This window comes from Lutra lutra, chromosome X (genome assembly GCF_902655055.1).
Source record: "Lutra lutra chromosome X, mLutLut1.2, whole genome shotgun sequence".
Lineage (NCBI taxonomy): Eukaryota > Metazoa > Chordata > Mammalia > Carnivora > Mustelidae > Lutra > Lutra lutra.
This window is the reverse complement of record NC_062296.1, coordinates 4,379,038-4,391,964: the sequence shown is the minus strand read 5'-3', so window position 1 is coordinate 4,391,964 and position 12,927 is coordinate 4,379,038.

Genomic DNA, 12,927 nt, shown 5'->3' with positions numbered 1-12,927 from the left:
TGACCTTGAGGCTGACGTGTGGACAGCAGTGTTGACGGCTCCCTGAGCAATTCCCACCACCCCACCTGTGCTGGTCTCACTGTCCCCCCCCCACCCCTGCCACCACCCCACCTGCACTGGTCTCACTGCCCTCCCCCACCCTTACCATCCTTTCCCTCTGACCTCGGGCCCTTCCCTATTCCTCCAGCATGGTTGTCCCAGGTTTCTCCTTGGAGGCGACAGCTCCCACTGTTCTGCCGCCACTTAGCCCCCCTCTCTTTTGTACCTTCAGCCTCTCCTCTGCTGGATTCCACCCAGGGGCTCCCAACCCAGCCATGTTCAAAAAGCCCTAAATATCACAGCCCACCCAGCCACGGCTGTAGCTCCCCACCACCCTCCCACTCACTCCTCAACCAGAGTGCCGGGCTCCAGTCCCCACTCCTTCCCCTAAGCACACTGCTCAGAGTACGGGTTCCACCTGGCACAAGTCCAATGCAAGCTTCTCAGTCCTCCGTGGATTTGCCCCTTCAGCAGCACTGGACTCTCCCTCCTTCCAGAAAAGCACTGGCCCTGAGCTCCTGGAAGCCTCTGGCCTGCAGCCTAGCCCTCTCCTGCTCTGAGATCTATTCTGCCCTGCGTCTCTGTGAGAAGACACTGCTCTCCCAGCGCTTCCTCTCACTCATGTAGGACTTCCTCCCCCTTCCCCTCCCTTCTCCTGGGCACACAAAAGGTTTTCGAGCCTGCATTCCAGCATCTTGATGGCCCGGTGAAGAAGAGTGTGGTGCATCTGGGCTAGGCCCTAGGTTTCAGTCCCCAGGGGAATGCTTAGGGACTGGGCTGAAATTCTCTAGGCCCCTTGAATAAAGAATGAAAGAGCTTAGAGTCCTCCAGATGCCTCCCACGAAGACAGTTCACCCCGCCGTGCATCAGACCACAGCACTCTTGGGCAGAGTCCCTCACGGCCCCTGGCCTGTGCGAGTCCTTCCCACAGGAGCTTGCGGGCCAGAACCCGAAGGCCTTCCCACAGCCACAGGGAAAGAAGCAGGATCACTCCCTCCACGCCCCATCCCAGCACCCCCTCCCAACTCTGAGGTCAACCTCAATGAAAATGCTAGAAGGCCCCAGGGACCTTTGTGAGACCCCAAGGCCTCCCTCCTTCACTAGAGTAAGATCAGGCCCCTGGAGCCCCCAGGGCCAAGGTCTGTAGATAAGGTACTATCTCTTGCTTGCCATTCAGCCTAGGAAGTCCGGGGGACCTGCCAGCGAACATGGGGTTCTAAAGACATGCCTGGCTTCCCTAGTGTGTGGTCATTCAGTAATTCCACGAGTAGCCTTGTGCCAGGCACAGACAGTGACACAGACACGGTCCCCAGCCTCATGGAGCCAAAGGGGTGTGTCAGGGGTCTAGGCATCAGGGGTATAGCAGAGAACAGAGCCGGTGGGAGCTGTACGTGTGTGTGTACATGTGTGTGTGTGTGTGTGTGTGTGTGTGTGTGTGTGTGTGAGAGAGAGAGAGAGAGAGAGAGAGAGAGAGAGTCAGGGCTATGTGTTAGTCAGGGTTCTCCAAAGAAATAGAACCAATAGGATGGAGTTGTATCTATATATAGAGATAGATAGATATAGATAGATCGGAATACACACACACACACACACACACACACCACACACAGATTTATTACGAGGAATCAGGTCACACGATTCTGGAGGCTGAGAAGTCCCACAGTCTGCCCTCTACAAGCAGGAGACCAGGACAGCCAATGCTATACTTCAGTCTGAGCCTGGAGGCCTAAGAACAGGGGAGCCATTTGTGTAAATCCCAGTCTGAAGTCAGAAGATGACGTGTCCCAGCTCAAGGAGTGCGGCAGGGAAAAAGGGGGCTAATTCCACCTTACTCTGTCTTTTGTTCTATTCAGGTCCTCACCAGATTGGAAGATGCCCACCCACGTTGGGGAGGGCCATCTGCTTGCTGAGTCCACTGATTTCAAATGTGGATCTCATCTGGAAACACCCTCACAGACACACCCAGAAACAAGGCTTAATCTGGGCACCCCATGGCCCCGTCAAGGTGACACACAAAATTAAGCATTCTCTACACGTTTGCCTCTTGAACAACATAGGTTTGAACTGTGTGGGTCCTCTCATATGTACATTTTTTTCCCCAATGAATACAGTACGGTCCTGCAAATATATTTTCTCTTGCTTGTGATTTTCTTGACATTTTCTTTTCTCTAGCCTACTTTATGGTAAGAATACAGTATACAATACATATGACATAGAAAATATGTGTTAACAGACTTGACGTTATCAGTAAGGCCTCCAGTCAACAGTCAGCGGCTAGTACTTATGTTCTGGGGGAGTCAAAAGCTACACATGAATTCAACGACACAGGGGGTTGGTCACCCCTAATCGCTGTGTTGTTCATGGGTCAACTGCATATAACTATTTCTCTCTGTCTGTCTCTGTCTCTTTCTCTCAGTGTGGCCCTTGGCACAGGACAAGACAGATGAGCCATCAGAAAGGAAATAGAAGCATACTTGGGAATTAAGACAAGGAAGAAGCTGGTGTTTCAAATCAGTGAGGGAGACTCAACACATCAAGATAAACTCAGATGATTCAAAGATTATCACAGAAAAAATAACCCATAAAAGTACTATAATATAAGAGAACAAGGATGGGTATTTTTATAATATAGAGTAGATCAGGCTTCGGCAGTCATGACGTGAAACCCAGAATCCATAAAGGAAAAGACTGATGAAATTATCCACGTAAAATATAGAAACTTGTATACAGGAAAACACACCATGAAAGTCAAAAGATAAATGACATTATTTTTTTAATTTGGAACACATGACAGACAAAGGCTGATATACCTAATACTTAAAAATAAAGGTAGTAGATGGTCTACAAAAAGGAAAGTACCAGAATTTCATAGCGGTTTTCTTCAACATAACCAAAACTCACCAACAACCTGGGCATCTACCAGTAGGAGAATGGATAGACAAACTGGTCTGTTATTGCAAAGCAGAACTACTCATCTGCACAGAGTGACAATCTCAGCAGTGGAAAGGAATGATGTCTGATAACAAGCTACAAAGTGGATAAATTTCAAATGCAATATGCTGAGAGAAAGAAGCCAGACACAGAACTTTCTGGGGTGATGGTAAATTTTTCTTTCTTTTGAGAGAGAGAGGGAGAGCTGCGAGGAGGAGCGGAGATAGAGGGAGAGAGAGAATCTTAGGCAGGCTCCACACTCAGCGTGGAGCCTAGGCAGATGCAGGGCTTGATCTCAGGACCCAGAGATCATGACCTGAGCCAAAATCAGGAGTCAGATGCTCCAGTGAGTCACCCGGGAGCGCTGGTAAATTCTCTGTCTTGCTAGGGATGTGGGTTGTTTTAGTGTACGCATTGTCAAAACTCAGAAAATATTCCATTTGAGGTCTGAGCATGTCATGGTAACTAAATTTTACCTAAAATAGAAAAATCTTAAACAAGTATTGAACTGTAATTTGTGATCTGCTGGGGCACTCAGGGGTGAAGTGTACTCATGTCTGAAACTTACTTGAAAACACACAAAAAGATGATTGATGGATGGCTAGAGAGGATGGGCAGAGAGATAGATATGGTAAAGCAAATAGAATAGCATGTTAATTATAGAATCTAGGAGGCGGTCTATGAAGAATTAATGTACATCTCTTCAAACTTTTCTGATTACTTGAAAATTTCCATAATAAAACATCAGGGAAAATAATTTCTTAAAGTACAGAGGTGCTTTTTAAGTATAAATAGAGCAATTTGAGGAAGAAGAAAAAGGCCACAGAGACCCAGTTTATACTTGAGAAGTGGAAGGGGAATTGTGCCTGATTTTCCTACAGTCTGTTTTCCGGAAGTCGGTACAGCTTAATACAAAACCACAGGGAGCTCCTAGCCACCTGCTACATGAAACAACTAGAAGATTGGTCTTCTCTCACCCTATCCTGACAACATGTTGCAGAAACCGCTTGCCCAAACCATGGTTCGCCTGTTTTACTCACCTCGATTGTCTGTGTTCTCAGCATTTTTGCAATCGTTCTTTGTAAAATTTTCCGCTTTCATTTTTCTCAGTTATTTACCTTGGTAAACACTTATTCCTTTGTAGGTACTACATTAAGAAAATGATTAAGTACCCAAAGAAGAGGAAATGCTCAAAGGACCCCCAAATTGCCAGTCAAATCTGAGAGGGTGCCAGCACCTTCCTGTCTTATAGTGACAGGAATGACAGGAACACCGGCGACGCTCTGTCATGTTGTTTCTATCAGATGGGCCCCAGATGTAACGACTGATCACAGCGGGTGTAGATGGATCATGGCCTCACAGGCCCTCTCTCTCCTTCACAGGCTGGAGGGCGATGCACCTAACTGCTGGGCGGGGCATTCTGGCAATTCGGGGGAATTTCAACTTGGGCTATAAGCCAGAGCCACCTGGGGCTTTGGAATAAATACATCTGCGTGGGGCCTGACCTCAAAGAATAGCATTTTGAGGGGCTAGACGAAAGCCCAGGGATCTGTATTTAAAGCTCCTGGGCTAAGGATAACTGGCTAGGCTTTCAACATGATGGGAATCTGTTACAGAGAAAACTCGGGCAAGCGTTCAAAGATGTGTGTGCAGAATCACTGATTGCAGCATTGTGTGACCTACCCAAAATTAGAAACGACCCAAGTGTCCCAAATAGAGGCTGGTTAAAGCCATTCAACAATGTCGCTGTTGAAAAGCACGCAGGCTTTCTATTTATTGCAAATCTGGATTCCACTGCCCAAACTAGGCTGGAATCCTTTCTGGGCCCACGTACACCCATTCGAGACCCTTGAGCGTCACTCAAGAGGAGCTTCCTGCTGTGAGCGGACCTCCATGGAGCTGCTATGGAAGTTCAACCCCATCTTGGATCTGGAGTTTTCCCAGATGGTTTCAAAAGAAATTTTCAAGAACATACAGCTGCTTCTTGTCATTCCTTCTCAGAAATGCTGATAGAGAGCTCCAGTAACTTGCCCCTCTGCCCTGGTACCAACTACCCAGCCCACCCCCTCCCACAGACTTGCTGCCCTAAGCAAAGGACAATGAAGAAGAGACCCAACAAAAGAGGCCATTAGAGCAGACGTGGTTGCCTTGGATGTTGAAAAACTAATGAAATAGGGACCTCTCGCTTAGCATTTCCTTTACCAGATTCGACTGAGATTTGAATTTGAATTTCATGAATTAATTCGTCAAATCTTAGAGTGAGGAAAGCACCATCTTACCTGTCCTCATGAATGCCAGGGAAGGGCCTCAGTAACTTGACCCTCATCCTATTCCCACCTACCAGCAGACTCGTTCCTGCAGCAGGACAGCGAAGAAAAGATCCTGCCAAAAAGAGCAGAAATGGAACTTGCTGTGTCTCCATCACAGAGAAACTCCAAGGCATCTGAGCTTCGCATTTATTTTTTTTCTTTTTTAAAATTTTTACTTTAAATTAAATTTAGTTAACATATAGTATATTATTAGTTTCAGGGGTAGAATTTAGTGATTCATTCATCGCATGTAATACCCAGTGCTCACTCCATCAAGTGCCCTCCTTAATGCCCATCCCCCAGTTACCCCACCCCCCACCCACCTCCCCTCCAGCAGCCCTCAGTTTGTTCCTTATAGCTGAGAGTCTCTTATGGTTTGCCTCCTTCTATGCTTTTATCTTATTTTATTTTATTTTTCCTTCCCTTCTCCTATGTTCATCGGTTTTGTTTCTTGAATTCCACATACGAAGGAAAACATATGGTATTTGTCTCTCTCTGGCTTACTTCATTTAGCATAATACCCTCTAGTTCCATCCATGTCATTGCAAAAGGCAAGACTTCATTCTGTTGGATGGTTGAGTAATATTCCATTGTGTGTGTGTGTGTGTGTGTGTGTGTGTACACACACATCCCACATCTTTATCCATTCATCTGTCGATGGACATCTGGGCTCTTTCCATAGTTTGACTATTGTGGACATTCTGCTATAGACATTGGGGTGTGAATGCCTCTTCAAATCACTACATTTGTATCTTTGGGGTAAAAACCTACTAGTGCAATTGCTGGGTGGTAGGGTAGGTCTATTTTTAACTTTTGAGGAACCTCCATGCTGTTTTCCAGAATGGCTGCACCAGCTTGCATTCCTGCCAACAGTGTAGGGGGTTCCAGTTTCTCTGCATCCTCGCCAACATCTGTCATTTCCTGACTGGTTAATTTTAGCCATTCTGACTGGAGTGATGTGGTATCTCACTGTGGTTTTGATTTGGATCTCCCTGATGCTGAGTGATATTGAACACTTTTTCATGTGTCTGTTGGCCATTGGATGTCTTCTTTCCAGAAATGTCTGTTCATGTCTGCTGCCCATTTCTTGACTGGATTTTTTTGGTTTGGGGGAGTTTCATAAGTTCTTTATAGATGTTGGATATAGCCCTTTATCTGATATGTCATTTGCTAATATCTTCTCCCATTCTGTCAGTTGACTTTTGGTTTTGTTGACTGTTTACTTTGCTGTGTAAAAGCTTTTGATCCTGATGAAGTTTATCTTTGCTTTTGTCTCCCTTGCTTCTGGAGACAAATCTAGCAAGAATTTGCTGTGACCGAGGTTATAGAGGTTGCTGCCTGTGTTCTCTTCTAGCATTTTGATGGATTCCTGTCTCACATTTAGATCTTTCATCCATTTTGAGGGTTTTTTGAGTATGCTGTAAGAAAGTGGTCCAGGTTCATTCTTCTGCATGTGGCAATCTAATTTTCCTAACACTGTTTATTGAAGAGGCTGTCTTTTTTTCATTGGGTTTTCTTTCCTGCTTTGCCAAAAATTAGTTGACCATAGAGTTGAGGGTCCATATCTGGGCTCTCTATTCTGTTCCATTGATCTATGTGTCTGTTTTTGTGCCAGTACCATACTGTCTTGATGATGACAGCTTTGCAACACAGCTTGAGGTCTGGAATTGTGATGCCTCCAGCTTTGGTTTTCTTTTTTCAACATTCTTCTGGCTGTTCAGGGTCTTCTCTGGTTCCATACAGATTTTAGGATTGTTTGTTCCAGCTCTGTGAAAAATGCTGATGGTATTTTGATAAGGATTGCTTTGAATGGGCAGATAGCTTTGAGTAGCATAGACATTTTAATATTTGTTCTTCTAACCCATGAGCGTGGGATGCTTTTTTCCATTTCCTTGTGTCTTCCTCAATTTCTTTGATCAGTGTTCTATAGCTTCCTGAGTACAGACCTTTTACTACTTTGGGTTAAGTTTATTCACATCTTAAAGGCTTTTCTTGGGGCACCTGGGTGGCTTAGTTGGTTAAGTGTCCGACTCTTGATTTCAGGTCATGATCTCAGGGTCATGAGATTGAGCCTCACTGCTTAGGTCTCTCTGTCTCCCTCGCCTTCAGTTCCTCCCCATCCCAGTCACACTCTCTTCTCTTGCTCTCTCTCTAAAAAAAAAAAAAATAATAATAATAATAGTAAAAAAAAATAAAGTTTTGTCTTGCAAGTGGGATGGAGATCCAATTGGATACAGGTGTGACTGTGGCCTTAAAAATTTCTGAGAGTTGAAAGCAAGGGGAAACAAGATGGAGAATTATGCTAAAAAGTCATGATCATTAGCATAATTCGACATTCCTTTGGCAAATCGCAGGTGCTTGTGTGTCTTCCGCTTCTAAAGTCGATGACAAGACACAATGCAGTATTAAGGGTATGAAGGAAAATGTTGTGGCAAAGAGGTGTGGAAGTAGACACTGGTTGATTTTACTTTGTGTTATTCTGCAAAACACAATTGCAATAAGGTAAGTATTTTTCTGCTCCACACCAGTTGTTTCTCTAGCACCAAATAAATGCGTTTAAAAGAAACTACCATTAAAATTCAGTTTTGCTTTTAAAAAGTGTGCTGCAGACCCCCGCCCCGCCCCGTGCCTAATACCCAGAGCAGTAAAAGATCTCTACCCCGACACCTCTGCCCGCTCTGCCCACCCCCCACCTTGCACAGGCTCCTCAATTCAGTTTTCTTTCTTTCTTTTTTCTCTTTTTTAAGTAAGCTCTATGCCCAAGATGGGGCTCAATCTTCTGACCCTGAGACCAAGAGTCACATGCTCCACAGACTGAGCCATCCAGGGCCCCCATTGCTTTTCAAATGACAGGAAGGAAAGTGGCCTTCACAGAGGTGCCTGAAGAAGCCAGGCCAGGATCCCTGCTTGAAACTGGAGGGAGGAGGACTGTAAGGAGAACACACACGCACGCCCACGTGCACACCCACATGCACAATGATATTTTCTAGAGAGTTCTTGCCACCTGCAGTAACCTGGTCTGCCCATCAGGAGGAAGGCACCCAAAGATGTCACCAGAGTTTGTCCTCCCGGGGCAGGGAGAATGGGGAATCCTACTTTCTGCTGCTGTAGTTTCTGATGTGGGGAGCTCTACCCCAGCAGGCTGAATTTGTCTCCAAGTCACCTGAGACAGCACTGAGGCTGGTGATTCAGGTACAAGTCTTTCCAAATCTCAGATTCCAGAAGGCTCTTCCTCTGGCGCCTCTGCCCTACTTGGGTTCCAGATCCAGGCCACCTCCACAGGCAAGGCCAGCTCCATTTCTTTCTTCTAACTGGATTTTCTTCCTTCTCTTTCCAGCCTCATCTCCCCGCATGGCCATACGTGGAGGCTTCTCCTTCGGAAGGAGCTGGAGCCTCATTGTGACCACTGAAACAGCTGCCATTGTCCACGAACGGAATTCTTCTGGTCGTGAGAGATACAAGGTGTGGGGCATAGAGCCTTCATGGAAATGTAGCAACCTCATTCTCTGGACCGCTTGGCCCTTGGTTTTGATAAATCATTCTCCTTGCACTCAGTAACATGGCTCACAGTCAGCAAAAATGAGGAAATATGTATGGGCCTTTCACAGCCCTGCCCAGAACCCAGCCTCCTTCTGAGTGGCCGTGGCTGCAAAGCTCATCTGGGAACAAAGGGAACGGGTTTGGCACACTGACTACCCTGGCCGGCGAACGGCAGTGGGAGGACTTGGCAAGAGTGGATGCTGGCCAAGGTCAAAGACCTGGCTGCCCCAGAGCCTCATGGGACTTGGACATGGTCTATGAGCCAAGGGTCAGCAAAGGGCAGCCATCAGCGCTGGAACTCTGGCGCCAGAGCCCCCGGGCTCAATCACAGCTCTACCCCTTGCTAGTTGTGGGGCCTTGGGCAGTTTCAGCAGACCACTTAGCTGCTCTGTGCCTCAGTTTCCCCATCTGTCACATGAAGATAATAATAGTGCCTACACCCCATAGGGCTGTTGTGCAGAGTAAAAGAACCAATATACCTCTCAAAGATTAAACATAGGGTTACCATGAGACACTCCTGGGCAATAGCCAAGAGAAATGAAAACAAATGTCCACATAAAAACTTGGACACAGAAGTTCATAGCAGCTTATTCGCAACGATCAAAAAGTGGAAACAACCCAGATGTCCATTGACAGATGAATGGATAAACAAGACATGGTCTCTCCGTACAGTGGAATATTAGTCAGCCATAAAAAGGAATTAGGGGCGCCTGGGTGGCTCAGTGGGTTAAGTCTTTGCCTTCGGCTCAGGTCGTGATCCCAGGGTCCTGGTCCCACATAAGGCTCTCTGCTCAGTGGGGAGCCTGTTTCCCCCTCTATCTCTGCCTGTCTCTCTGCCTACTTGTGATCTCTCTCTCTGTCAAATAAATAAATAAAATCTTTTTTAAAAAGTATTAAATGCTGGGGCGCCTGGGTGGCTCAGTGGGTTAAGCCGCTGCCTTCGGCTCAGGTCATGATCTCAGGGTCCTGGGATCGAGTCCCACATCGGGTTCTCTGCTCAGCGGAGATCCTGCTTCCCTCTCTCTCTCTCTGCCTGCCTCTCCATCTACTTGTGATCTCTCTCTGTCAAATAAATAAATAAATCTTAAAAAAAAAAAAAAAGCAATCAGGCAAGCTGGAAAATTCTAAAAAGATATAAAAAAAAAAAATTTAAAAAAATAAAAAAAAATAAAAAGTATTAAATGCTGATCAGTGCCACAGCTTGGATGGACCTTGAAAACACTGTCCTGTGAGAGAAGCTAAGCATCAAAGGTCATATTTTATAGGCTTCATCTGAAAGTTCAGAACAGGCAAATCCATTGAGACAGAAAGTAGCTGTGTGCTTGCGGGGGGCTGGTGTGCACAGGGGCTGGTAGCTAAGGTTAGGGTAAGGATACCCTGGAACTGACTGGAGATGGTATGCAGATCTGTGACGAGACTAAAAGCCATCGCACACTTTCAGTGGGTAAATGCATGTTATATGAACTGTATCTCAACGAAAACTGTTTTTTAAAGATTTATTTATTTAGTTGAGAGAGAGAAACCATGAGCAGGGGAAGGGGCAGAGGGAGAGGGAGAAGCAGACTCCTCACTGAGCAGGGAGCCCCACACGGGGCTCGATCCCGGGACCCTGAGATCATGACCTGAGCTGAAGGCAGATGCTTCACCGACTGAGCCACCCAGGTGCCCCTCAACAAAAGCCGTTTTTTAAAAACCAAAAATGTTACTGAAACTATTCATCAAAATGAAATAAACTGTCCTTCCACACTGAATTACACTGAAAGACGAAGCAATCAGTACCTGTGAGGCCCGGAGAACGGGGCTCAGGATCCCAGCCACCCACCTCTCCAGGGTCCTTGCTGCCTCTCAGCAGGGGTTTGAATGCAGCCCTAGCACCTGGCCCCCCACCCCCAGGTCGTGGGGGGGCTACGAGGATCAAAAGAGGAGAAGGTAGTGTCAGCTGGGTCCTTCGTGGTGTGAGATCATGTCTTGGATGAGAAGTAAATTAGGACCTGAATTGAACTCACAGCCTCTAGCAGCTGGTAGTATGAACCCAGCCTCGTAAGGCAATAGGCCCATCCCTCTGGGTTCACCAAGTACCAGGCACTGCTGAAAACACCCCTGCCTCCTGTCTCTCAGCTTCAGCCTTCCCGGTGCTTTTCCAACAGTCTGTGCCCACCACGACCCGGGACAAACCCCACCACCTGCCCTGTTCACGCTCTTTTCAAATGGAAACTTGCTGGTTTCATCAGTTGTTTCTTTCTCCTCTCCAACAAGATGATTTGTGGCTATAAAGACAAAATGTCCTTCCTTGGGCAAAACGTTGCACAAAAAATTTATTCACGTGTTTTTCTCATTCACATTTCCTGTGGGTGATATTCTACCCACAATATTCCGATCAGAGGAAGAACATAACAAGAAAGATAAAGTCAGCTTTTGATACCCAAAATAGGATTTTTGTGTCCATGGCTAGACAATCGTCTTGAAAGCCAGGCTTTATCTACAGAGAAAAGATGTTTCTTCTAAACTCCTTTAGTTTCTCTGATGGTCGATTTCCTGTGTCACCTTGGCTAGGCTGTGTCCCCAGGTATTTATGCAAATGCAAATTTGGGTATTTCTGCGAAGGTGTTTGTTGTTATAGTTAATACCTGTAATCGATTGACCTGAAGTCCAGGAGATTAGCCTCCATAACCCTAGGCAGGCTTCATCCAAACAGCTGAAAGGCCCGAAGACCCAAGGCTAAGGTTTCCCTGAGGAAGACAGAAGTCCTCCTCAAGGCCTCAGCAGCAGCTATGGCCAACTTTCCAGCCTGCCAGTTACCCTGCAAAGTTTGGACTTGCCTAAACAACCACTACCACCACCACCACCCGCCCCCCCACCCCGCCCAATCACATAAACCCATTCTTCATAGTACACACACACACACACACACACACACACACACACATCCTATATCCTCTCTATATCTTCTGTTTCTCTGGTTGGAACCCTAACTAACAGAGTTCCCATTATCATCCCATAAAGAACCAAGCCCATATTATTCTATGATAGAAGGAGCAGAAACTCAGGCTGAGGTGAAAAAGAGGTGGGAAAGGGGTCTGGGGGGCTCAGTGAGTTGGGCATCTGACTCTTAGTTTCGATTCAGGTCATGATCTTGGGGTTGTGGGATGGAGCCCCATGTGAAGCTCTGTGCTCAACGGGGAGTCTGCCTCGGATTATCTTTCTCCCTCTCCCTTTGCTTCTTCCCCCAACCCGTCTCTCTCTCTAAAATAAAAAAATAAATAAATCCTTTTTTTTTTTTTTAAGGCAAAGTAAAAAGACATGGAAAGTTCTCCCTTCCCCACCCACTCACTTCAAGCCAAAGGGATGGCAGGGAAAAGAAAGCAAAGGGAGATATAGGCATGTGGGTCTCATCTCTCTCCCTGGGACTTGTGTCCTGTGACAAGCACACTGGAAGGTGGTTTGGGAAACCTGAAAGCCAAGAACCCGGTCACACTCACACTTTCTGAGAGCCTGGGAGGAGCCCACAGTAGTAAAGTGAAGGCTGAGGGGGTGATACCTGGGCCTGCCTAAGATGCCATCTTGGAAAGCAATTCAAGGAAGTGGTGTCCTTCCAGATCCGCAGATGGCCACCATCTTGCTGTGTTTTCATATACTGGAGAGAGCTCTGGTGTCTCTTCCTCTCATTAGGGCACAAGCTCTATCACATTAGGGTCCCACACTTAAGACCTCATTTAACCTCTATCTATCTCTATCTCTGTATATAGTCACATTGTGGGGTTAGGGCTTCAACATATGAATTTGGAGGAAGACAAACATTCAGTTCATAACAGTAATATCTGTTCATAACTGTATACAGTTCATAACTGTAATATCTGCCTACCACCGGGATAGTCCCAGGTCGTTTGCATTCCTGTCCGAGGCTGCCCAGGCAGAACACAAGACATGATGTGGGGTCAGGGGTGGGGTTGCCAAGTCCCAGCAGCCCAACTTGATCCATTCTGTTGAATGACTTTGCTCAAAGACATTGTTGTTGGACAGAAATACAGCCTACATGCAGGGCCAGCACTGATGGCTATCGGACTCTTGTTGTAACCCAAGCAGACAGATCAGACAGTGCACCACATGC